The 25628-nt window shown below is 31.7% G+C and overlaps 2 long non-coding RNA genes across 2 annotated transcripts; one reads left to right on the forward strand and one right to left on the reverse strand.

Moving 5' to 3' along the window:
• The first annotated feature begins 10643 nt into the window (after positions 1-10643).
• LOC142229825 (uncharacterized) lies at positions 10644-13017 on the forward strand. Its single transcript, XR_012720504.1, has 2 exons — positions 10644-12590; positions 12646-13017. It is a non-coding gene; the product is annotated as an uncharacterized LOC142229825 (long non-coding RNA).
• Positions 12610-13438, reverse strand: LOC142229826 (uncharacterized). The gene is made up of 2 exons (XR_012720505.1): positions 13039-13438; positions 12610-12979 (listed from the first exon to the last, which is right to left on the reverse strand). It is a non-coding gene; the product is annotated as an uncharacterized LOC142229826 (long non-coding RNA).
• Between the last annotated feature and the right edge of the window lie 12190 nt (positions 13439-25628).

The raw sequence follows: 25628 nt of genomic DNA on the forward strand, positions 1-25628 counted from the left end.
TTTAACCCTCAAAATATTTCTCCAATTTACTTTCACTGAGAGCAAAATTCATATAGCATATCTGAGCTCAAAATTCTACCCAGATTTACTTGAACATTGCTTTAAATGATTTTGCTCTAAAGCAGCTTTCCGGGAGCATGCGAAAATTTGCTTTATAACAGCTTCGTGGTAGAAATATCGAAAATATACAATTCAAACCTTTTATTAAGTTTCAACCACATCATTCGTTGACAGTATGGCATTATTTCCAAGCGGAAGGTATTGCTGACGGTAATAGAACAAGAGCTTTTGGAGATGACTTTTTCATCCCAACTACTTACCAAGGTTTTGCTGGGAATGCTATTGACTGGTACACTTACGCTCATGTCTGAACCCATCCAATTGCATTGAAATCGATGATTTGTATACATTGTTGAAGGCTAAGTTGACTATCGAAAACCTTGTGTTTTAGAGGTTCGAGTAGAATTCACAATGGCTTTATCTGATATCCGAATTTTATCTGATAATTGGTTGATATTTCCGCTGTACGTACACGCAAAGAAAAAAAAAAACGTTTGGAAAACGTGTACCGAAAACGTTTTTCTTTTGTTAGAGTTTTTTGAATTGCTTCGAAAATTTTAAACTTTTATCACCAAAAAAATTCGTTTGTTACAAAGTTTTTATTTTTTCAATAAAAAAAGTTATTTTTGAAACAACAACAGAGTCCAATTCGTTTATTTCAAACACTCTTCTTTTCTGACTTTTGGTCTTTAATAAAACACATTTTACAGTTCAAAATTTAATATAGTACAATGTAATGTTGACCATTTTTTTCGGAATCTTCCGAACATATGTAGAATGTATGTAAAAAAAAAAAACTTTGGTCGAAGCAGGGATCGAACCCACGACCCTTGGCATGAGAGTCGGACGTAGCTACCACTGCTCCACGGTGCCAAACTAAATGTTTGTTTCTGTTAAATAAACTTTGTTTATTCGGTTCGTGGGCGCCGCAAGCTATGCTATATAAATATAACTTATATGGGTAATTATCTATTGATGACCATAACAGGTACATAGCTCAGTGGTTAGTGTGTTGGCTTACAAAGTGCATGGTCCGCGGTTCGATTCTCCGTCCAGGCGAAAGGTAAAAAAAAAAATTAAAAATTTATAAAATCGTATCATTCCTTCTGCATTGTTGGTATTACAGGAAAAGGTGTTAAGAACTAAAAATCTTCGTGGATGTGAGAAAGATGTGAGGGACAATGCAATTAGCAAGAAAATAATGTTTTTTTTGAGCTAGTCTTTATGAAATTGTTTTTACATCCTGGAAAAGAATAAACGTTTATCACAAAAAGTATATACTTTTCTTCCAAATACACTTCCTTACAGCGAAAAGCAAATGAGAAACGAACTTTGTTTGTCTAAAATTTCGTTTGGGAGGAAAGAATTATTTTTTTGCGTGTAGAGGATGCTGATGAGAAATGTGGCAATTCCAAAACGATGTTCCATCTAACCGTCTTGCAGTTTAAAGTGATTTGCCCGAATCAATTTGACAAACATATTTTTCCTCTATTGGTTAAGCTACTCTTGTAGTTTACTCAACTTATAAGTTTCAGTTGAAATCAAACCAATAATAAAATATTTTAATAATACAATGATTTGGATACAATCTTTGCATCGATTATCAGAAACATAGGAAAATATTGTTTTCTGATTAAATCACGAAATTGTTCAACTATCGCGCTTCCCGAAGTTAAATTAAAATTTGCTACATATGGAGACTTCATAAGATTTGGGATTTATAAGAACAATTTTTGTTAGAGTTTTATAGGAATCTTAAACTTTTCGTCTAAGCGCGCAAGAAAATCCGATAAAAGAACGCCTTTCATATGATTTGAATCTAAACCCAGCATAAAAAGCGTCGCCAAAAAAGTAATGAAAATGTTCTTTTTGGATCCGGAAGTGGTGCAAAATTGACGCAGAAGCGATGAATTTAACATGGACTTGTCATAGGACGGAAGTCCTCCATTTCAACAGCCGTTACACTGAATGTGCATCACTTCTTTAGGTGTGATCCGGATTCAATGTTTTGGATGTAAATTAAAAAATTCTGTGATATTTTGGCAAATAAATAATTTTTATAATTTTGTATAATTTTTAATGGATTCTAACGCTTGTCGGAAATGTTTGACCTCAAATATTTTCAAAAATTCACAATTTTTTAAGATTGGATTTAGCATTTTTGTCGACAAAATTTAAATGATTTGTACAATTTTTTGAATTCTTACTCTGTTTTTAACGTATTTGAAACAAAAAAAGTTAAAATTATCCATTACAAGTATGAAAAAACCATGTTATAAAAAATTGAATTAAAAGAACTTCCTGGGTAGTTAAAATAAAGAACATCATTGGGTGTGCATCTTCTGGAAGTGCTTTTAAAATTGTGCCTTTGGAAGAACTTCCAAATTTTTTTACTGGGTAATTATAGATTTTTCTTTAGATTTAAGTCAAAATTTTAAGAACCAGTGAATAGTATGAAACTCATTATTTCCTAACGAAATTTCCAATTAATATTTTAATTAGATTAAAATATTAATTAAATAAAAATAATAATTAAAAATTACAAATCATTTTCTTTATAGACTTTATTTTATAATTTAACACCCAGAAAAAAGGCGCTCTATTGCCAACTGAACTTTTTTTAGTTCATGAAGATTATTTGATTTTAGTTAAATTTTGCACAATATGAGTAAATGTTCCTTATTTGAGTAATTTTTTGCTAAATTTAATGACGTGTACTAAAAATAAGAAAAAAAGTTGTATACAAATATAGTGCACAATTTTACTAAAAAATAAAATAGTTCATATTTTCCTAAAATGGCAGAAGTTTGCTTAAATTGATTTCATAAGTCTCTCAAATGAGTAAATTTTAATAAAATTGTACCTGTCATGAATTTCGTATAGCGCTAAAGACATTTTAACAATTTTTAAATCCAAATTTTTCTTTCAAAATGTGAAATTTTCTTAAACAACAGAAAAAAATTAATTATTTAAAAAAAAAATTCTCTTCAATTTGACAAAAAGTATTAACTTATTTATAACATGTTGCAATTAGAAAACTATTTTAGTTAAACTTTTCTAAAATAAACCTACATTTTCGTACACGGTGGGTTCACTTTTTTTGTGTGAACTAAAAAGTAAAATTGTATCATTTACGTCTTCAATTTCAATTAACTTTTTAAATGAACATATTTTTTTTCTGTGAATATGGGTTTATTAAGGAAAATACTTTGTAACGTAAAGGAATCTCGTTTGTCTAAGATTTCGTTGCGGAGGAATATATATTTTTTTGTTTTTGGTGCACACAAACAATTTTTTTCTGATTCAATCACGAAATTAATTGATCCCATTAATTTTTTAATTGAAATGTCTTCAATCACAGAAATGATAGTATCAATTAAATAATTAATTGATACTATTATTTTTGTGCACAGAAAAAAATTTCATGAAAAATTTTCCAATTTAAATTTTAATTGAGTTTTAAAAAATATTCAATTAAAAATTTAATTGAATCAACAAATTTTTTAATTGGATCAATTAATTTTTTAATTGACCTTCAATTAATTTTTTAATTGATACTATCATTTCTGTGATTGAAGACATTTCAATTAAAAAATTAATTGGATCAATTAATTTCGTGATTGAATCAGAAAAACATTTTTTTGTGTGTGATTGATTTTTGTTTCAATTAAAAAATTTTTTGAATCAATTACATTTTTAATTGAATATTTTATAAAACTCAATTAAAATTTTAATTGGAAAATTTTTCGTGAATTTTTTTTTTGTGTGTGTATTAACAAAATTTCCTTGAGTGAAGCTTTTCCATATACAACCATATTGCAACCTTTTGGATCAAATTCGAGAAAAACGTCCTGGCTTACAACACAAAAAAATAATTTTTCATCAAGACAACGCAACAGCGCACAAGAGTGTTTTAACAATGGCTAAAATCAACGAATTAAAGTACGAGTTGCTTGACCACCCACCTTATTCTCCTGATTTAGCTCCCAGTGACTTTTACTTGTTCCCAAATCTAAAAAAATTCCTTGAGTTTTACCTCAAATGAAGATGAAATTATAGTTGTAAACCACTATTTTGAAGACCTTGAGGAAAACTATTTATTTAATCAAGGGATAGAATTGCTAGAAAAGCGTTGGACTAAGTGTATTGAAGTTTCAGGAGATTATATTGAAAAATAAAAATATGTTTGAAAAACTAACTATTCTCTTTCATTGATAGGCTAAGAAGTTTCCGAACCGCCCTCGTATATTAAAAAATACCAATCTGACCAACCAATATCACATGATTTAGATTTCATTTGAAGACATTATTGCTAACATATGCTAATAATGCTAGCTATAAAATAATAATACATACCAAATGTAATCCTTAAACAAGCATTAAAACTGCCAAGAACTTAAAATGTTTAATGTTCTCAAAAAATGTTAGTTAAACCATTTTAAATCAACTAAATTAAGAAAAAAATAAAGGAAAATCAACAAATAATAAAATACCATAAAAAAATAAGATAAAAAAAAATAAAATACCCAAGTTTTTCATTTAGGAATATGCAATTGTAAATTATGCTGGTCGTTAAAATTCACAAAAGTATATTTGTGCAAAAATCTTTTTATTTAATTTAAATCTACCATGTTTTTAATTTTTACTAAGATTTTTTATTGCCATTGCATCACGTTTTTCCCTTGAGTAAAAATTGAATCTCATATTTCTACATTTTATTAAAAAAAAAATCCCTACAATTGTTCTACTGGCCAGTATTAATTACTAACTAAATGTATTTTATTAAAGTTAATGAAAGCTCCCATATAAAATTAAATAAACACGAAATACCACAATTGAGCTTAAAATCAATAAAACAGAAATATAAAACTATCACCAAAGCAATTACTCAATTGAGTGAATAGAAATAAAAACCTCACACATACACAGAAAGTAAAAAAAATTAAATATTTTGCAATTGAATAAAGGCGACATTGATTGATGGTAGCCAACTACTCTGTTGTATTGCAGATATCTCCACCACTTAATCCCCCATAAAGCAACAAAATTAAAATGTTAATTAATCAGACATGATTCTCTTTGACTTGCCATTACTGACAGATAAATCAACACACCGACATTTTACTTTGAATGGAAAATTGTGGTTGAATGAATATATGTAAACGGGAAATATCATTAAAAAATTAATTTTAGCATTTAAAAATTCTTTTTTCCAGGAGTTTCCAAAGGAAGCTTTAAAGAAATCATCACTATTTGAAGAGTAAATTTTTATACCCTGCGCCACACTGTGGAACAGGGTATTATAAGTTAGTGCATATGTTTGTAACACCCAGAAGGAGATAGACACATGGTGTCTTTGGCAATAATGCTCAGGGTGGGTTCCTGAGTCGATATAACCATGTCCGTCTGTCTGTGAACACATTTTTGTGATCAAAGTCTAGGTCGCAATTTAAGTCCAATCGCCTTCAAATTTGGCACATGTTCCCAATTTGGGTCAGAATAGAACCCTATTGATTTTGAAAGAAATCGGTTCAGATTTATATATAGCTCCCATTTATATATTTCGCCCGATATGGACTAAAAAGGACCCAGCAGCCAGAGTTTTATACCGATTTGCTTGAAATTTTGTACAAACATAACACTTAGTCGTATAGTCAAGTGTGCAAAATTTGATTGAAATCGGTTCAGATTTAGATATAGCTCCCATATATATCTTTCGCCCGATATGGTCTTATATGGCCCCAGAAGCCAGATTTTTTTGCCGAATTTGGTTGAAATTTTGCACTAGGAGTACAATTAGTAGTATAGTCAAGTGTGCAAAATTTGATCGAAATCGGTTCAGATTTAGATATAGCTCCCATATATATCTTTCGCCCGATATGGATTAATATGGTCCTAAAAGCCAGAGTTTTGGCCCAATTTGGTTGAAATTTTGCACAGGGAGTAGATTTAGCATTGTAGCTATGCGTGCCAAATTTGGTTGAAATCGATTCAGATTTAGATATAGCTCCCATATATATCTTTCGCCCGATATGCACTTATATGGACCCAGAAGCCAGAGTTTTATCCCGATTAGCTTGAAATTTTGCACAAGGAGTACAATTGGTAGTATAGTCATGTGTGCCAAATTTGATTGAAATTAGTTCAGATTTAGATATAGCTCCCATATATATGTTTTTCTGATTTTGACAAAAATGGTCAAAACACCAACATTTTCCTTGTTAAATCGCCACTGCTTAGTCGAAAAGTTGTAAAAATGACTCTAATTTTCCTAAACTTCTAATACATATTATCGAGCGATAAATCATAAATAAACCTTTGCGAAGTTTCGTTAAAATTGCTTCAGATTTAAATGTTTCCCATATTTTTTTACTAAAATTGTGTTCCACCCTAGTGCGTTAGTCAACTTAAATTTTGAGTCTATAGATTTTGTAAAAGTCTATCAAATTCTGTCCAAATCGAGTGATATTTAAATGTATGTATTGGGGACAAACCTTTATATATAGCCCCCAGCACATTTGACGGATGTGATATGGTATCGAAAATTTAGATCTACAAAGTGGTGCAGGGTATAATATAGTCGGCCCCGCCCGACTTTAGACTTTCCTTACTTGTTTTACAACTATTTTACATATTTGTTGCACACAGAAAAAATACAATGTTCTGTTTTAATCACGCACTAAATTGTGCCAATTAATTTTTTAATTGAAATGTATTCAATCAAAAAAAAAAAAAAAAAATACTTGTTTAAAAAATATTTTATTGTATAGATTTCATTAGAAAATTTCAATTAATTCTTTAACTTGTTCAATTAAAAATTTAATTGATTGTGATTGCAAAACTCAATTAATTTTTTAATTAACAAGTATATACAGCAGTAAGTTCGGCCGGGCCGAATCTTAAATACCCACCACCATGAATCAAATATTAGGGTTTTCTTTGAAATTTCCGGGGGGGTTTGAGGACAGATCAAGCAGAGCAGTTCAACCAGTACACTTCACGAAGATAAATTTAAAGATTTTACATATGAAGACTATATCAGATTCTGGATTTATAAGAACCATTTTCGTTTGAGTTTTAGAGGAATCATTAACATCTATTTTAAGTGTGCAAGAAAATTATAAAATAACGTCTTGATTTGAAATCTTAAATCTGTAGATTTTCACCCGAGAAGTAAAATCCGGAAATTTTACATTGAGTTTTAAGAAATTTTCATGATCAGTGCGCCTTCTATACCCTCAAGAAGTGAAATCGGTCTATATGGAGGTATTACCAAATGAATGAATGTGAGCCTAAAATACCAGAATATTTACAATTTCAGGCAAATCGGATAAAAACTACGGTTTCTAGAAACCCAATGAGTTAAATCGGGAGATCGTTCTTATGGGAGCTATACTAAAATATGGACCGATACTCACCGTTTTCGGCACACCTCTTTATGGCCCGAAAATACCTCTAGATTTCAAATTTCAGGCAAATAGGATAAAAACTTAGGATTCTAGAAGCCCAAGAAGTAAAATCGGGAAATCGGTCTATATGGGGACCATACCAAAACATGGACCGATACTCAAAATTTTTGGTACACCTCTTTATGGTCCGAAAATACCACTAAATTTCCAATTTCAGGCAAGTTGGATAAAAACTACGGTTTCTAGAAGCCCAAGAAGTAAAATCGGGAAATCGGTCTATATGGGGACCATACCAAAACATGGATCGATGCTCACCATTTTTGGCACACCTCTTTATGGTTCTAAAGTACCTCTCGATTTCCAATTTCAGCTAAATTGAATTAAAACTTCGGATTCTAGAAGCCCAGGAAGTATAATCGGGAGATCGGTCTATATGGGCGCTATCCCAAAACATGGGCCGATACTCAAAAATTTTGGCACACCTCTTTATGGTCCTAAAGTACCCCTGGATTTCCAATTTCAGGCAAATTGGATAAAAACTACGGTTTCTATAAGCCCAAGAAGTAAAATCGGGAGATCGGTCTGGATTAGGTTAGGTGACAGCCCGATGTATCAGGCTCACTTAGACAAGGGACCTCCTATTTGTAGCCGAGTCCGAACGGCGTTCTATATTGCAGTGAAACCACTTTGAGAAGCTTTGAAACCCTCAGAAATGTCACCAGCATTACTGAGGTGGGATAATCCACCGCTGAAAAACTTTTTTGGTGTTCGGTCGAAGCAGGAATCGAACCCACGACCTTGTGTATGCAAGGCGGGCATGCTAACCAGTGCACCACGGTGGCTCCCGTGGATGGGTCTATATGGGGGTTATACCAAAACATGGACCGATACTCAGCATTTTTGGCACACCTCTTTATGGTCATAAAATACCTCTAGATTTCAAATTTCAGGCAAATTGGATAAAAACTACGATTTCTATAAGCCCAAGACCCCAAATCGGGAGGTCGGTTTATATGGGGACTATATCAAAACCTGGACCGAACTTGACCTGCCTGCAAACAAAAGACGAGTTTGTGCAAAATTTCAGCATGATTATTGAAGACTGTAGCGTGATTACAACAGACAGACGGACATTGTTATATCGTCTTAGATTTTCTCCCTGATCAAGAATATATATACTTTATATAGTCGGAAATCGATATTTCGATGTGTTACAAACGGAATGACAAACTTATTATACCCCCGTCACCATTCTATGGTGGGGGGTATAAAAAAAGCTTCGCCAAAAAAGTGGTGAGAATGTTATTTTTGGATCCGGAAATGGTGCAAAATTAGCGTAGAAGCGATGAATTTAACATCCCAGCAAAAAAAAGCGTCGCCAAAAAAGTAATGAATATGTTCTTTTGAATCCGGAAGTGGTGCAAAATTGACGCAGAAGCGATGAATGTAACATGGGCTTGTCATAGAACGGAAGTCCTCCATTTCAACAGTCGTTGCAATGAATTGGCATCACTTCTTTAGGTGTGATCCGAATTCAATGTTTAAGAAATTTTGTGATATTTTGACAAATAAATAATTTTTAAAAATTTTTTATGAGTTCTAATGCATTCTTACGATTGTGTGGAACGTTTGGCATCAAATATTTTCAAAATTTCGCAATTTTTTGGATTTATAATTTTTTTCGACGAAATTTAAATGATTTGTACCATTTTATGAATTCTTACTCTGTTTTTAACCTATTTGAAAAAAGTTAAAATTACCCATTAAAAGTATTAAAAAACCAAGTTATAAAAAATTGAATTAAAAGAACTTCCTGGGTAGTTAAAATAAAGAAAATCATTTAGAGTGCATCTTCTGGAAGTGCTTTTAAAGTTGTGCCTCTGGAAGAACTTCCAAATTTTTTGCTGCAATGGGCTTGTGATTGGACGGATGTCCACCATTTCAACAGCCTTTGAACTGAATTTGCATCACTTCTTAAGGTGTGATCCGAATTCAATGTTTTGGATGTAAATTAAAAAATCTGTAATATTTTGTCAAATAAATAATTTTTAATGGATTCTAACGTTTGTCTGAAACGTTTGAACTCAAATATTTTTAAAAATTCACAATTTTTTCAGTTTGTTTTTAGCATTCTAATGCATTCTTACGCTTGTGTGGAACGTTTGGCATCAAATATTTTCAAAAATTCGCAAATTTTTTAAATTGGATTTATAATTTTTTTCGACAAAATTTAAATAATTTGTACCATTTTATGAATTCTTAAACTGTTTTTAACCAATTTAAACCAAAAAAGTCAAAATTACCCATTAGAAATATGAAAAATATGTTATAAAAAATTCAATGAAAAAAACTTCCTGTGTAGTTAAAATAAAGAACATCATTGGGAGTACATCTTCTGGAATTGCTTTTAAAGTTGTGCCTTTGGAAGAATTTCCAAATTTTGTTGTAGGGATGTTCTTACTTCAATTCTACGCTTCTTTTGCTCTGAATCAATACCAAAATTATTAGTGTAAAAAAAAAAACATTGGAAACGGGCATGCTTTTTTTAGTGTAGACTGCGGTATGCACTGAAAAATATATTGTAATGATGCCAAAAATTTCTGGTCCATAAAATATCCCAGCAAAAAAGAGCTTCCAAAAAAGTAGTTTGGATCCCCAATTTGTGATCCAGAAGTAGCACAAACTTGGATCATCTCCAATGAATTTTACATGGGCAGTACTCCATTTTTGGATCCTTTGAATTGTTGTAGAAGTTGTGCCTTGGAAGATCATTTGGATGAAGAAATTTAAAAACACTAAAAAAACAAAAATGTTTTTTCCAATTTCACTTTTTATTTTTAACAGTATTTTTTGTTACACTTTTATTTTCTTTTTATCTAATTTTTACTAATTGAAAAACTTGTTCGCTTCCACAGGAGGTTAACCTGAGTCTGTTGGCACCATAACAGTACGCCTTAGCACACTCAGCCACACACGCCATTGAACACGATGCATCAAAACGTCTATTCAAATGTTTGTGATATGAACCTAATACGACACTACTGCATTTCTAACTACTTCCTGATATGTTCTTTATTATTATGAATGAAAAATAAAGAACGCTCGTTCAAATCTCACCAGCAGAAATTTTTTATTAAATATTTTTCTAAAAAAATTAAAAATTTTCTTTTGTATAAATATATTTTTCTCCGTTAAAAATCAATAAAATAAATAAAAATTATCGTAATTTGCAAAACCTTCTCAAAAGAACTTCCATGGAGTGAAAAAGTCACACGGCACAGGTTCAAATCCCAGCGGGGATGATTTTTTATTGTGTTTTTTAGATTTTTATAATTTTTTACTTTTTTATTGATTTTCTATTCTATTTTTTCGAAATTTAATTGTCCAAATTTAAATTTTCACTTAAAGCGGTCTAATTCCGTACTTTTCCAAAAGGATTGCATCGGAAGTGGAAAAATCGATAGGGGATTCCGGGATGCGCTATAAAGAAATGTTTGTGGACTTTTCCAAAAGGGATGCATCGGAAGTGGAAAAAAACTTGATGGGGGATTCCGGGATGCGCTTTAAAAGAAATGTTTATGGAACAACTTCCAACTCTTATTGCTGGGTACGAATGCGAATTTTACTTAGCTCCGATATAAAGTTTTTTTGCCTTGTCCATTAGTGGATAAACATTTTTCATAAGTGATATGGTTAAGTCATATGACTATATAAATATCCTTACTTCAATTCTCCGCTTCAATGATTCGGAATTTATACCAATATCAATAATTCAAAGTCTTTGGAGCGCGGCAAACTGGTATAAAACAATTCCCAATTTCAATTGAATTAAAAAAATATTGGGTCAATCGTTTAATGTTTTTGCTTTGTTTGGAAAAGTCTTTCAAAAAATCTGTTTATTTTTATGAATTTAAATCCTTTTTATTATGAAAAAAGCATCCCATAATTTTTCTTAAAAAATGTTTTTTTATTTTGGAATATCAAATTAGCATCTCTGATTAGAAAATTTTCCATTATGAATTTCAATTGACCACACCACAAACAACCTTTTAATATTGGAGCATCGGTACGAGTCTAGTGATAGGTCCGTCAGCGGAAATTTGATCCAATATCCCGTAGAGTTTTTATACCCTCCAGTATTTTAACTTTGTCATTCCGTATGTAACACATCGAAATATTGCTCTAAGACCCCATAAAGTATATATATTCTGGGTCGTGGTGAAATTCTAAGTCGATCTAAGCATGTCTGTCCGTCCGTCTGTTGAAATCACGCAAACTTCCCAACGCAACAAGCTATGTACTTGAAACTTGGCACAAGTAGTTGTTATTGATGTAGGTCGGATGGTATTGCAAATGGGCCATATCGGTTCACTTTTACGTATAGCCCCCATATGAATGGACTCCCAGATTTGGCTTGCGGAGCCTCAAAGAGAAGCAAATTTCATCCGATCTGGCTGAAATTTGGTACATGATGTTGGTATATGGTCTCTAAAAACCACGCAAAAATTGGTCCACATCGGTTCATAATAATATATAGCCCCCATATAAACCGATCCTCAGATTTGGCTTGCGGAGCCTTAAAGAGAAGCAAATTTCTTCCGATCCGGCTGAAATCAGGTACATGATGTTGGTATATGGTCTCTAACAACCATGTCAGAATTGGTTCATATTGGTCCATAATTATATATAGCCTTTATATAAACCGATCCCCAGATTTGACCTCCGGAGCCTCTTGGAGGAGCAAAATTCATCCGATCCGGTTGCAACTTAGTATGTGGTGTTAGTATATGGTCTCTAACAACCATACAAAAATTGGTCCATATCGGTTCATAATTATATATAGCCCCCATATAATCCGACGCTCAGATTTGGCTTGCGGAGCCTCTTGAAGGAGCAAAATTCATCCGATCTGGGGGGTTACTCTGTATTGCGATGCGTAAGAAAAATTGTCGCGAATCTAGTAATTGGTACTCAGTAATTCGTATTCGTATCTACCTTGCGCATCTAGTTTTCGCAAATCTGGCATCACCGCACTCTATAATGCGAAAGCGTATGTCAAACTCGTTCGTTGATCGCAAAAATCGTGCGCAAACAAAATAGCAATCGCAAAGTAACAAATATGTAAGTAAGCACAATTAAATTTTTATATTTGTATCTAAATTGTTTATTGTTTTAGGGAAAAACCAAAAAAGTTACAGACACAGCAACGTCAGTTCCAAACTTTGGTAGACTTTATGGTCTCTTCCGCAGTTACCTCAAATTGTATGTGCTTGGGACAAAGTATTCGTTCAATCACCTCGCAAACTTCTTGTAAGCAGCGCGACATAGATTGCTCTGATAGTCCTAAAAGATGGTCTTGGCCGATTTGTAGATAACCACCTTGTCCAAGCAATTTCAAAGCAGCGGCCACTTTTATTGGAGTTGGAATGGCTGTGGATTTATTTGGAACGACAAGGTCGTCTTTAATAGCGTTTAATACATACATAAACGCATCTTTATTAAGACGAAATCTATAAAAATGAAATATTCGAAAACGTTTGTCACATAATTTGAGTTTCCATTTTCTTACCCGTGGTCACTTAGGGAGAGTATATTTGACCGATCTCGCAAAATTCTTCTTGTAATTCGTTCATGTTAATTTTCTTCAAACCATAACGCTATCGAATCCATAATTATTACTTTTTTGTTATAAACGATTAGCAAGTTTTAAAAGAACACGCACCGAACGGAAGATTGTTTAAAATGTTTTTATTTACAATTTTTTGACATTTCTTTTTATCATTTTCGTTATTGTTTACATTGTGCAGCCAGCGTTGTCATATTTTCGCTTTATTTTGCTAAAGCGTTACCATATTTTCAGTTTACTTTGCGAAAGCGTTTGCGCAAGTGATACAGAGTACCGAATTGTACTCTTAACGCATTTAACTATCGCATCGCATTTGCTTTCGTATCGCAATACAGAGTAACCCCCCTGGTTGAAATTTGGTACATTTCGCTAGTGTATGGCCGATAACAACCATGCCAAAATTGCTCCGTATCGTATGGCCTCCAAATAAACCGATCCCCAATCACAGAAAAATCACGATTGTCACTTGAGCCAAAACTAATCTACCAAAATTTTATTGCCATAGAAAATGTTGTCAAAATTTTATATTTCTATAGAAAATTTTGTCAAAATTTTAGGTCTATAGAAAATTTTGTCAACATTTTATGTCTTTAGTTAATTATATCAAAATATAATTTCTATACAAAATTTTCAATCAAAAATTTATTTCTATACAAAATTGTGTCAAAAATTTATTTCTATACAAAATTTTGTCAGAATTTAATTTCTGTAGAAAATTTTGTCAAAATGTTATTTCTATAGACAATTTATGAAGCATTTCATACCCAGCAAAAAAAATGGAAGTTGTTCCACAAACATTTCTTTTAAAGCCCATCCCAGAATCGCCCATCGAGTTTTTTCAACTTCCGATGCAGTCGTTTTGGACAAATCCAGAAACATTTCTTCTAAAGCGCACCGTGGGATCCCCCAATAATTTTTTTCCACTTCCGATGCAGTCCTTTTCGACAAGTGCACAAACATTTCTTCTAAAGCGCATCTTGGGATCCCCCAATGATTTTTTTCTACTTCCGATGCAGTCCTTGTGGACAAGTATTAGAAAGAACGCAATCAGGCTGTGCAAGTGCAAATTTTGTATAATTAAATTTTACAAAAAAATAGAATACTAATAAAAAACTAAAAAAAAAATAGAAATTAATAAAAAAAGTTAAAAAATAATAATAAAAAAAAAAAAAATTTCAACCCCGCTGGGATTTGAACCTGTGCCGTTTGACTTTTTCGCTTCCATGGAAGTTCTTTTGAGAAGGTTTTGAAATTACGGGAATTTTTAATTTTTTGTTGATTTTTAATAGAAAAATATATTTATACGAAAATATATGCCGAAAATAAAAAATAAAAACGATGCATGACATAAAAAAAAAATATTTTTTAGAAAAATATTTGATAAAAAAATTGCCGCTGGTGAGATTTGAACCTGCGTTTCTTATTTTTTCGTTCATACTTATAAAGAACATCTCGAGAAGCAATTAGAATGTTATTCCTTGGTGTCGTATTACGATCATATCACAAACATTTGAATTGACCTTTCGACGATTTATGTTCAATGGCGTTTGTGGCTGAGTGTGCTAAGGCGTTCTGTTATGGTGCCAGCAAACCCAGGTTCTACCCCTGGTCGGAGCGAAAAAGTTTTTCAAATTGTAAAAATTAGATAATAGGAAAATAATTGTGTAATAAAACAACATATTGATGAAAAAAAAGTGAAATTGGTTAAAAATTTTTTTTTCGCTTTTTAAATTTCTTCATTCCAATTAACTTCCAGGGCACAACTTCTAAAGCAATGCAAAGGATCCAAAAAGGGAGTACTTCCGTCCTATGACAAGCCCATGTAAAATTCATTGGAGATGATCCAAGTTTGCACTACTTCCGGATCACAGATTGGGGATCCAAACTACTTTTTTGGAAGCTCTTTTTTTGCTGGGTAGTTGGAGAGGAATATTTTGCAAAATCTTTCAAAACATCAAGAATTCTACCAATCTACCCTACACTGAAAAAACAGAGAACCCACCAGGAAGAAAACTTTCGCTTAATTTTGGAAAATTTTTAATATTTTTAGAAAACTGACATCACGCCGATATCACAAAAATAAGTAAATATTTTTCAACAAATTCAAGAAAATTTATGAAACATAATAAAATTATTTCACTTGTTAAAGAAAATTGGAGTTGAAAATTGCAAGAATGTCTTTAGTGACATACGAAGTTCATGATGAACGCATTTATAGTAAAATTTACAAATTTAAAGAAATAATGAAGCATGTTGTGAAAAATGCGAATTGAATAAATCTTTATGCTTAATTTTTGTATAATTTCTTCCCATTTTTAATTAATTTAACCAACGCACACAACAAATTACACTAGCCAACAGTCATTTTGTGAATTGGTTCTAGCATAATTTTTCTCATTGATTTTGACCTACTAAACACGAAAATGAGTTTTAAAAAATTTTCTGTCGATTGGTTTTCGAGATAAAATTTTTTGAACTTTTTTTTTTTAATTTTTGGAGGTACACTTACAATTTTGAGCATATCTTTCGTCTTCTTTGACCTATACACGCAAAAAAATAATTCTTTCCTCCCAAACGAAATTTTAGACAAACAAAGTTTGTTTCTCATTTGCTTTTCGCTGTAAGGAAGTGTATTTGGGAGAAAAGTATATACTTTTTGTGATATACGTTTATTCTTTTCCAGGATGTAAAAACAATTTTATAAGGACAAACTCAAAAAAAAAATTGCATTTCCCTCAAATTGCATTTTCCCTCACATCTTTCTCACATCCACGATGTTTTTTAGTTCACCTTTTCCTGTAATACCAACAATGTAGAAGAAATTATACGATTTTATAAATTTTAAAATTTGTTTTTACCTTTCGCCTGGACGGAGAATCGAACCGCGGACCATGCACTTTGTAAGCCAACACACTAACCACTGAGCTATGTACCTGTTATGGTCATCAATAGATAAATATCCATATAAGTTATATTTATATAGCATAGCTTGCGGCGCCCACGAACCGAATAAACAAAGTTTATTTAACAGAAACAAACATTTAGTTTGGCACCATGGTGCAGTGGTTGCTACGTCCGACTTGCATGCCAAGGGTCGTGGGGTCGATCCCTGCTACGACCAGAGTTTTTTTTGTGTGTTTTTTTTTTACATATATTCCAGATATGTTCGGAAAATTCCGAAAAAATGTTCAACATTACATTGTAGTATATTAAATTTTGAACTGTAAAATGTGTCTTATTAAAACCCTAAAGTCAGAAAAGAACAGTGTTTGATATAAACGAAATGGACTGTGTTGTTGTTTCAAAAATAACTTTTTTTTATTGAAAAAATAAAAATTTTGTAACAAACGAATTTTTTTGGTGATAAAAGTTTAAAATTTTCGAAGCAATTCAAAAAACTCTAACAAACGAAAAACGTTTTCGGTACACGTTTTCCAAACGTTTTTTCTTTGCGTGTACAACTCATTCTCAGAAAATTTTAAAATCGGGTAAGTTGTTTGGATGTTGGCGGCTGGATCAAATAGGTCAAAGAAGACGAAAGATATGCTCAAAATTGTAAGTGTACCTCCAAAAATTTAAAAAAAAAGTTCAAAAAATTGTATCTCGAAAACCAATCGACAAAAAATTTTTTAAAACTCATTTTCGTGTTTAGTAGGTCAAAATCAATGGGAAAAAGTATGCTAGAAACAAATAACAGAGACAATTTTGTTATTTGTGACCTATTGTTATTAGAGTAAAGGAGACTTTCTCCAAACATAATAATTCCATGAACTAAAATAAAGTTAAATTGGCTTTAGTGAAATAGAGAGTTCAGTTTTTTTTGAGTGTATATATACCGGTCAAAAATGAATATATACGTATTTAATCGACCTTTTTTTTGTCTACTATATATCCCGCATGGACAAACTTACAATTTAGATGATAATGTTAAGAAGTTTTAAGATGCCTTGCCATCGGCCGCAACCCAAGTAATTTAATTGTGGATAACAGAAGTTTTTACGCAATCCATGGTGGAGGGTACATAAGATTCGACCTGGCCGAATTTACGGCCGTATATACTTGTTTCTATTATTTTTACATTATTAGCTGCTAGTTTAACTTTTTTTTGTTTCTAAAACATAGTGAATTAAATCGAGTTAAAAAAGCAAAAACATGGACAACTTTCCCTTTCTCAGCAGCGGCTTTTTTTTACCGTTTTACTTAAATTTTCGGTGGTATCTACTAAAAAAATTCTTTTGAGGTATAATTGTATTACTTTGTGTGTTATAAAAATCTGATATGAAGAACTAACTAGCTGTTAGTTTTTTTTTATTTTTATTTTAATTTAATTAACTAGGTTATTGTGACATTGTATTATCTCTTTAACAGTATAATTGAACTATACGCTCAAATTTAGTACCAAAAAATTAATTAAAATTTTTATTATTTCTAAATTATTCAAAAGTTCTTAAACTTATTGAAACATTTTTCTGCTTCCTTCAAAAAAAAAAAAAAACAAATTTTAATCTTGCAAACTATATCAGAATAAAATACAAAAACTATGAATAAAATCATAATCTTTACATAAATGGTATTCGATGCATAAAAAATGCTGTTTCGTCGAAAAAGGAACAAAATATTATAGATTTCAAAAATTCTATATGCTCTGTTTTCATCTTTAGGTTAAAGATGATAAATCTATATATATACATACAAAAAAAAAATGAAATAGTTACAAAATATACATAAATATTTAATAAATGTACTCTATCTATAGTAAACTAATATCTAAAAAATATTTAAAAAATTATTAAAGCAACAATAGAAAAACAAATATAAATAAAAAAAATCTATTTTCTCTATGCTGATCTAAACATTTCATATTTTTATTGTAACCGATCACAAAAAAAAATTAAAAAAAAAAAACGTTAAATATAATTTGTGTATTTATATCGATCAATAACAACAGCAACCATTATAGTGCAATCTCTCAAATGACCCACTTCTCATCTACATACTTTACAACAAGAAAACCAAAAGGAACAAATAACAAATCATAAACTTTGAAACAATAAAAGTAAACAAACTAACAAAAAGAAAAATACATAAATCGCCCTAATTATCTAAATTTAAAAACAAATTGAAATTTAGTCCATCTACCAAAAATACCTATCTACATATTTACATACACCTATATATTTATTTCCGTAACATAAATTCAAATATACTTAAATCGATGACATAATAACAAATTTAACATACAAACATACCCACATATATACATATATACACATAGTACATACCTTCATATATTCACAAATTTTAAATGTACTAAATTTAATTTATGTTAAGATTAAAAAAAAAACGTAAATACTATGTTTTAGTGATGGCGACATCTACATGTCACAAAACCTATAATAAAATAAATATATTACACAACATCATTCTATATACTTACATGCAATCATATATTCTTTTGTGTATGCGCATTTTTATGTCAACCATCATTGTAGAACCAATCATCATTATCATTATCATGGTCAAATCTTCTCAAATGAAATTTGAATTTAAGAGAATAATGAAACTGTATTGATATAAGAGAGCAAAAGTGATATAAATTATAAATTAAACTGATGAAAAATTAATAAATTATAAAATTGAAAAACAAAATATGAATTATTTGGTTTCATTTAATAGGCCAATTGTCATTTATAAATATTAGCTTTTTTCTGGGTAAAAAGAGCTTCCAAAAAAGTACTATGGATTTGTGATCCGGAAGTAGTGCAAACTAAGATCATATCCAATTAATTTTATATAGGCTTGTCCTAGGACGAAAGTACTCAATTTTTGGATCCTTTGCATTGATTTAGAAGTTGTGCCTTGGAAGTTCATTTGGATGAAGAAATTAAAAAAAATGTTTCTACATTTTTTTTATCAGAATTTTTTGTTATACTTTTATTTTCCTATCATATAATCCCACGATGTGGGATCGGTTTCCCACGATTGGAAATCTAAAGGAATTCTAGGACCATAAAGAGATGTGCCGAGAATGGTGATTATCGGATCATGTTTTGATACAGCCCCTTATAGACCGATCTCCCGATCTTATTTTTTGGGCTTCTAGAATCCGTAGTTTTTACCAAATTTGCTTGAAATTGGAAATCTAGAGGTATTCTAGGACCGTAAAGAGATGTGCCGAAAATGGTGAGTATCGGACCATGTTTTTCTATAGCTCCCATATAGACCGATCTCGCGATTTACTGCCTGGGCTTTTAGAATCCGTAGTTTTTACTAAATTTGCTTGAAATTGGAAATCTAGAGGTATTCTATGACCGTAAAGAGATGTGCCGAAAATGGTGAGTATCGGACCATGTTTTGGTATAGCCCCCATATAGACCGATCTCCGATTTGGGGTCTAGATTCTAAAACTACAATCAGATGTACTGAATATTGGCATAGCCCCCATGTGGTATAGCCTCCATATAGTTAATCATTGGGGTAAAAATATCCAGATTTTAGATTTCAAATCAAGGCGGTATTTCATCATTTTCTTGCACACTTACAAGAGATGTTCCTCTGAAACACAAACAAAAAATGGTTCTTATAAATCCAGAATCTGATCTAGTCTTCATAGGTAAAATCTTTACATTTATCTTCGCTAAGTGTACTGGTTGATCTGATCTGCTTGGGAAAATATCTGTCATCAAACCCCCTGAAATTTTCAAAGGGAACTAGTATATTTGATTCATGGTGGTGGGTATATAAGATTCGGCCTGGCCGAACTTACTTCTGTATATACTTGTTTATTATTTTTTTTAAATTTTTTTATTGATTTTCTATTTAGTTTGTTTTTTAACGTAATTGCCCAAAACTTTAATCTTCACTTAAAATATTCTAATTGCGAACTTTCTAATAATTGTCCAAGAGGAATGCATTGGAAGTGAAAAAAAAAATCGATAGGACATTCCGGGATGTGCTTTAAAAGAAAAATTTGTGGGATTGTCCCAACCCTACGGGAAATGGATCAACCACAGAACCGGTACAGGTCTAGTACCTGGTGTGTATGGACCAGTCCCAGTTTTGGGCAAAACGTATGGAAGGGACCGGTCACTTTAACATGGGTTTGTCATTGACGGGGTCAATTTACATTTTAGGACGCTTCTTGGACTCATCCCAAAGGACACGTCCTGGGACAATTTAGCAGGAGCACCCCATAGACAGGTCCTCAGGAGCCAGTCTCGGATAAACTCTTAGAAATCCGTTTCAATTTAGGCATCCCAATCGAACCCGATCAATAGGTTATTGCGATAATTTTATTTCACTAACGGCCATTTTCATGTATCTCCGTTAGACTTTAACTCCTAGTTAAAAGAAAGTAAAATCGAAATATCTTCTCTCCGGTTAACTTTAACTGAAAAATTTTTAGCAGTTAAGTTCCTAACTGGTATATGGAATATATAGACAAGATGACAGACATGTCCATAATACGGTTTAAAAGTTCGTTAGCTAACGTAGCAATAACGAAGCTTCCTGAAAATGGGGGTAAATGTGAAAATGCTTGATATTAAAATCTTAATGGATCTATGATTTTAATATAAAGCGAGTACTTAAAAAATACTAATATTTAAAAAATAAATAAATTACGACTATTTAATAATTGCAACTAACTGGAGCACAGGTACCAGTTCTGTGATAAATAGGTCCGTCAGTGGCAATTTGCACCAATTACCCATAGGGAAAAGACTGTATAGCAAGTGGAAAAAATTGATAGGGGATTCCGGGATGCGCTTTAAAAGAAATGTTTGTGGAACAACTTCCATTTTTTGCTGTGTATGTATAAATAGGCTGTCAAGAATGATAATATGAATGAGAGCTCGAAGTTAGCTTATAAACTCCAATTCACTTTTATTTTTCGGCATTGGGCAAACTAAGTGTTGCAATTCGACAACTGACATCTCTATCGGAAAGCTTGACGTTTTTCAGGTTATAAGTAGTTACAACTTTTTGACGTACGAGCCCTATTTGTGTTGTATACATCAACTTAAATGATTTATCTCGCCCTGGAAATGGAATTATATTGTGAACATTTTCGTGCGATTATTTTTATCATTTTCGACGTGGAAACTATCGAAGCTTCGTCAGGGATCAGTGTTTATCAATGGTATGCTGAATTCCACCGACTAAGGTCAACTTGGCTTTAATAAATCAGACAAATCCTTCAAAATTAATGAAATCGTCTTTAAGTGTGTTGACTTTTTGTGTCTTGACAACAAATCAAAACAAGTAAGTAAAGTAGAAAGTCGGGAGGGCGGGGCCGACTATATCATACCCTAAACCACCCTTACTGAATTAGTAATCATAAGCATTTGTGGGGTAACATTGATATAGGTCTGGGAGATAAACCGCTGTTGCATATTTAAGAAAATTAAGGGGTACATGTTTATGGGTGCTTTGTCTCAATGTGACTATAGCTCATAGTCAGGGTTGCCAGGGAAAATGTTCGGTTTACCCTACAAGGACAAAAAAAGTTCCCTACTTTCCCATACATTCCCAAACAATTTTCTCTACAATATTTTTCGTTAAATTTAAACAAATTTTACAAAACAAATATGGTTCTAAGTACTTTATTATCTTAAAACATGAAAATACAACGTAACTATATAACCTAGAAAATAAATTTGTATTACTCCCACGGTTGCTACAGTTGGTAGAACTCTACCAAAAATAGTATTTTTTTTTGCTAAATCTCTATAGAAGTAAAATTTTGGAAAAAGTTTCTATAAACAAATTTTTTTGAGAAAATTTTCTATAGAAATACAATTTTGATAATAAATTCTATAAAATAAAATATTGAGAAAAAATTCCATAGAAACAAAATTTTGAGAAAAATTTTTATAGAGATAATATTTTGAAAAAAATTTCTATAGAAATACAATTTTGACAAAATTTTCTATAGAAATAAAATGTTGACAAAATTTTCTACAGGAATAAAGTTTTGACAAAAATTTCTATAGAAATATTTGTTTGGTAGATTTATGGTAATTTGTGGTATTCTTAAATTTTTGTTAGATTTTTTTGGCACGAGTGGTAACTGTTGTTACCAACATTGTTAAAGATGAAGCCTTGCCGGCTTCTAATTTCCTCCTCTAGAGAAGTTATTACAAATTGTGTTGAGTGAAAATGTCCCTACATTGTGGCCCTACGTCCCTACAAAATGCTAAATATTAGAAAAACCCTACATATAGGAAATTTCCGCTCCTTCTAGCAATACTGGCTGTAGTTGATATTGCACCTACGGAGTTAGTATGCCACTAATCTTGAGCCTATTATTAAAAAAGAGAAAATCGCTCAATAATACATCCAAATTTGTAAAAAGAGCTACAAGTACGTATAAATACGATCGGCTAGTGCATCAAAATTTGAAATTTGAGTAACATTGGTTAATAAATAAGAGTATTATGGCAAAAATTGGGAAAATCGAGCGATGCATATATATGGAAGCTATATCTAAATCTGAACCAATTTGCATAATATTTTGCGGGTTTGATTAATATCACAAAAGGTTACCTTGTGCAAAATTTGAGTAAGATCAGTTAAGAAATGAGGCCTGTATGGTCAAACATAAGGTTACTAGGGGCGAATTTTTCAAAATCGGGAGATACATATATGGGAGCTATATCTACATCTGAACCGATGTCGATGAAATTTTGCACATACCGTTAGTACTATAGAGGACTGGATCTAGCCAACTTTGAGTAAGATCGGAAAATAAATAAGGGTTCTATGGCCAAATTTGGGAAAATCGGGCTATACATATATATGGGAGCTATATCTCAATCTGATCCGATTTCGATGAAATTTTGCACATACAGTTAGTGCTATAGAAGATTACATTTAGCCAACTTTGAGTAAGATCGGTTGAAAAATAAGGGTTTAATGGCCAAATTTAGAAAAATCGGGCGGTACATATAGATATATAGATATAGCTCCCATATATATGTATCGCCCGATTTTGCCAAATTAGGTCATAAAACCCTTATTTATGAACCGATCTTACTCAAAGTTGGCTTAATATAATCTTCTATAGCACTAACCATATGTGCAAAAAAGCATCGAAATCGGTTCAGAGTTAGCTATAGCTCCCATATATATATATATATATATATATATATATATATATATATATATATATATATATATATATATATATATATATATATATATATATATATATATATATATATATATATATATATATATATATATATATATATATATATATATATATATATATATATATATATATATATATATATATATATATATATGGGAGCTATAGCTAACTCTGAACCGATTTCGATGCTTTTTTGCACATATGGTTAGTGCTATAGAAGATTATATTAAGCCAACTTTGAGTAAGATCGGTTCATAAATAAGGGTTTTATGACCTAATTTGGCAAAATCGGGCGATACATATATATGGGAGCTATATCTAAATCTGAACCGATTTCGATGAAATTTTGCAGACTTAAAGGGTGATGCAGAAGATTATTTTGCGCTAAATTTGACGACGATCGGTTGGTAAAAAAGTGCAACGTGACCCCATTTGTCGAAATCGGGCGATACATATATATGGGAGCTATATCTAAATTCAATAGCGTTCGTTATTGTGCCCAAGAAACTCCCTGTACCAAATTTCACCAAAATCGGTCAATAATTGCGACCGGAATCCTGTGAACAACAAATGCATGGACAGACGGACGGACGGACACCAAGCGCTAGATCGACTCAGGAGGTGATTCTGAGTCGATTGGTATATATTTTATGGCGTCTAAAATCAATATTTCTGGTAGGCACATTTTTTGGCAGATCAAACTTATTATACCCTGACCACTATGTGGTTTAGGGTATAAAAAGCGTTCAAATAGGGGATGCTTTTCAATATTTTTATTTAAAGACGTTTTTTACATGAACAATTGCATATTTTCTACTCCTGAATTTGGAAATTTATGTTGCCGTTAACACGTTTTCAAAGGGCTCTGTTAGCACATGAAGTAAAAAATGGAATAAATTCAAATTTGCTACATAGTAACAGTAGTCAAAACTTAAATTTAACATAAAAGATAATTGTGTCTCCGCTTCTTTGGCTTAGAATCAATACCAATTGCTTTTGTGTATAGACAAAATCTTTGGAAGGCGACATGTCTTTTTTTTTGTCAGTGTATAGTCACAATGTCTGTCTGACTGACTCAATAAATTTTTAGAAGTCATCCAATATGATAGAAGTGCCAATTTTTTCCGTTCGCACATTCGTTCCAATTGTATATTTTTTTCAGAACACAATTCAAATTTGTCTGTGAAGCATTTTTGTTAAATTGCATGTGGAATCTATTTCAGTGGGTCAACAGCAATAAAGATGCATAGTAGATAGGGTCGCGAAAAAAAGTTCATGCAGTCACCCCCCAGTTTTGTAGCATATTTGAAGACAATTTCAGAACACTAAAACTTTTGTTTTTCCGTGCACCCTACGACCCCCCGAAATGCAATTTACTGTGCCGTGTCGTCATTTGAAGTCCGATCGAAAAGAAACGCATATCGTTGTTCATGGTTGATCAGGGGCTATATTTCGTGCATTGGTCATTTTTGACTCCAACGTCAAATTTTATTTTTAATTTTTTTATTTCGCTTCGTATACCCCTATGATGCCCATTTCTTATAACCATTATAAAGATCTTATCAAAATATGAAACTTTTGCTTTGGAAGTATTTAATTATATTCATAAACAAAAAAGTTACAGAGATTTTAAAAAGTCAATAGGTCACCCTACACCATCAAATAGCTTTTGCTGTGTTGTCATGATATCCGATCGAAACCACATGCACATCGTTATTCACATCTACGAAATTAATTTGAAAGGTATTTAATACACACAAACTGTTTATCTGTAAATTTCTAACCGTATCATTGTATACATACTCGTTGTGTGCACTACGGCATTTTCTGCGTTATGCAAAGTTCTTGTGTTTTGCCTTGAACAACTTGAGAGCCTACTGTTTTAAAATCTAACAATCAATCTAACAATAAAAGTAAGTGGTAACGGAATTGTGGAAAATTACGAAGATCGTTATGCTGCTTACACATTGGTTAAATTTCTGCCTTTCAACATCTGACTACGCCGTATTTTTTTTTTGCGTTTTCTTGTCATCTTCACAATGGTGAGCAATGTTGTCACATGAGTAAATACTTTAAACAAGAAAATATTAGATTAGATTTGTATTTGATTTGAGTACATTTCATGTTTATTAATTGTACAATTTTATTATGCGGCTAACAACTTTTTAGAATTAATTTATAACAAATCCTGTCGAGAATCAAGTTTACTATGTTGTTGGCGACTTTTAATTTTAATCGTTTATCGTCTGTAACATGACTAGTAGATTCATTAACAACTCGCACAAATCGTTCGGTATTTTGAGAGTGGCATGGGAATTCTGCAAAGTAGGTGATAGTAAGAACGCACTCATAATTGATAACAAATATATATTACCTGGTA

The sequence above is a fragment of the Haematobia irritans genome, chromosome 3 (genome assembly GCF_050003625.1).
Source record: "Haematobia irritans isolate KBUSLIRL chromosome 3, ASM5000362v1, whole genome shotgun sequence".
Taxonomy (NCBI): Eukaryota; Metazoa; Arthropoda; class Insecta; order Diptera; family Muscidae; genus Haematobia; species Haematobia irritans.